The sequence below is a fragment of the Nothobranchius furzeri genome, unplaced genomic scaffold (assembly GCF_043380555.1).
Source record: "Nothobranchius furzeri strain GRZ-AD unplaced genomic scaffold, NfurGRZ-RIMD1 Scf092, whole genome shotgun sequence".
NCBI lineage: Eukaryota > Metazoa > Chordata > Actinopteri > Cyprinodontiformes > Nothobranchiidae > Nothobranchius > Nothobranchius furzeri.
The window spans coordinates 40,101-42,500 of record NW_027223108.1 but is presented as its reverse complement, the minus strand read 5'-3'; positions in this window follow the sequence as shown (position 1 = coordinate 42,500).

Below are 2,400 nucleotides of genomic sequence, written 5' to 3'. Positions count from 1 at the left end.
GACCAGTAGTTGTGGTTCTCGCCCCGGGACTTGGGTCAGAGTATAGCCCAAGTGGAGCACTTGTGTCGGCCTAGGGAGGCTGTGCCGGGCCCCCTGGAGGTCTAAAGGATGACCATGAGGTCAAAAGGATGACCAGTAGTTGTGGTTCTCGCCCCGGGACTTGGGTCAGAGTATAGCCCAAGTGGAGCACTTGTGTCGGACTAGGGAGGCTGTGCCGTGCCCCCTGGAGGTCTAAAGGATGACCAGTAGTTGTGGTTCTCGCCCCGGGACTTGGGTCAGAGTATAGCCCAAGTGGAGCACTTGTGTCGGACTAGGGAGGCTGTGCCGTGCCCCCTGGAGGTCTAAAGGATGACCAGTAGTTGTGGTTCTCGCCCCGGGACTTGGGTCATAGTATAGCCCAAGTGGAGCACTTGGGTCGGACTAGGGAGGCTGTGTCGTGCCCCCTGGAGGTCTAAAGGATGACCAGTAGTTGTGGTTCTCGCCCCGGGACTTGGGTCAGAGAATAGCCCAAGTGGGACACTTGTGTCGGACTAGGGAGGCTCTGCCGTGCCCCCTGGAGGTCTAAAGGATGACCAGTAGTTGTGGTTCTCGCCCCGGGACTTGGGTCAGAGTATAGCCCAAGTGGAGCACTTGTGTCGGACTAGGGAGGCTGTGCCGTGCCCCCTGGAGGTCTAAAGGATGACCATTAGTTGTGGTTCTCGCCCCGGGACTTGGGTCAGAGTACAGCCCAAGTGGAGCACTTGCGTCGGACTAGGGAGGCTGTGCCGGGCCCCCTGGAGGTCTAAAGGATGACCAGTAGTTGTGGTTCTCGCCCCGGGCCGTGGGTCTGAGTATGGCCCAAGTGGGACACTTGTGTCGGACTAGGGAGGCTCTGCCGTGCCCCCTTGAGGTCTAAAGGATGACCAGTAGTTGTGGTTCTCGCCCCGGGACTTGGGTCATAGTATAGCCCAAGTGGGACACTTGTGTCGGACTAGGGAGGCTCTGCCGTGCCCCCTTGAGGTCTAAAGGATGACCATGAGGTCAAAAGGATGACCAGTAGTTGTGGTTCTCGCCCCGGGACTTGGGTCAGAGTATGGCCCAAGTGGTGCACTTGTGTCGGTCTAGGGAGGCTGTGCCGGTCCCCCTGGAGGTCTAAAGGATGACCAGTAGTTGTGGTTCTCGCCCCGGGACTTGGGTCAGAGTATAGCCCAAGTGGAGCACTTGTGTCGGACTAGGGAGGCTGTGCCGGGCCCCCTGGAGGTCTAAAGGATGACCAGTAGTTGTGGTTCTCACCCCGGGTCGTGGGTCCGAGTCTGGCCCGAGTAGAGCACTTTGGTCGGCTACCGGGGGGTGTGCCGTGCCCCCTGGAGGTCTAAAGGATGACCAGTAGTTGTGGTTCTCGCCCCGGGACTTGGGTCAGAGTATAGCCCAAGTGGAGCACTTGTGTCGGCCTAGGGAGGCTGTGCCGGGCCCCCTGGAGATCTAAAGGATGACCATGAGGTCAAAAGGATGACCAGTAGTTGTGGTTCTCGCCCCGGGACTTGGGTCAGAGTATAGCCCAAGTGGAGCACTTGTGTCGGCCTAGGGAGGCTGTGCCGGGCCCCCTGGAGGTCTAAAGGATGACCAGTAGTTGTGGTTCTCGCACCGGGACTTGGGTCAGAGTACAGCCCAAGTGGAGCACTTGTGTCGGTCTAGGGAGGCTGTGCCGGGCCCCCTGGAGGTCTAAAGGATGACCAGTAGTTGTGGTTCTCGCCCCGGGCCGTGGGTCTGAGTATGGCCCAAGTGGGGCACTTGCGTCGGACTGGGGAGGCTCTGCCGCGCCCCCTGGAGGTCAAAAGGATGACCAGTAGTTGTGGTTCTCACCCCGGGTCGTGGGTCCGAGTCTGGCCCGAGTAGAGCACTTTGGTCGGCTACCGGGGGGTGTGCCGTGCCCCCTGGAGCCATGGGAGTGAGCTCCAGCAGACTGGTATTTTTCGGAGAACCAGGCCCACACTCCTCAGACTTTGTGCCCAGGGACAGGCCACCAAAATCGGCCGCGGCTCGTGCACTTTGCCCCTGCGTTTCTCCCAGAACCAGAGCCGGAAAAATCCCAAAATTGATGCCCAGAGATAGTCGACTCTGCCTGGAATAGATTGCCACCCAAACCCGCCAACTCACGCTGGTTTTCCGATGGCCTCACCTACTAACCCGAGCATGGTCATCGCTCGCACCTTCCAAAACCTCCAGGGGCGCAGGCACTTTTCATTTACTGGCCATAAGGCCGACCGCCTTAAGCGTTAAGCGATAAGCGAAAGGCTTAGTTTGGACTTAGTTTTTGGAGCGACGAGGTCGCCGTTTTGTCAATTCTGAACCGATTTTCACGCGGTTTTCGACTGCCTGCGCCTGGGGAGCCGCCCAGAAGCCCCAGGCAGTGTTCTGGGT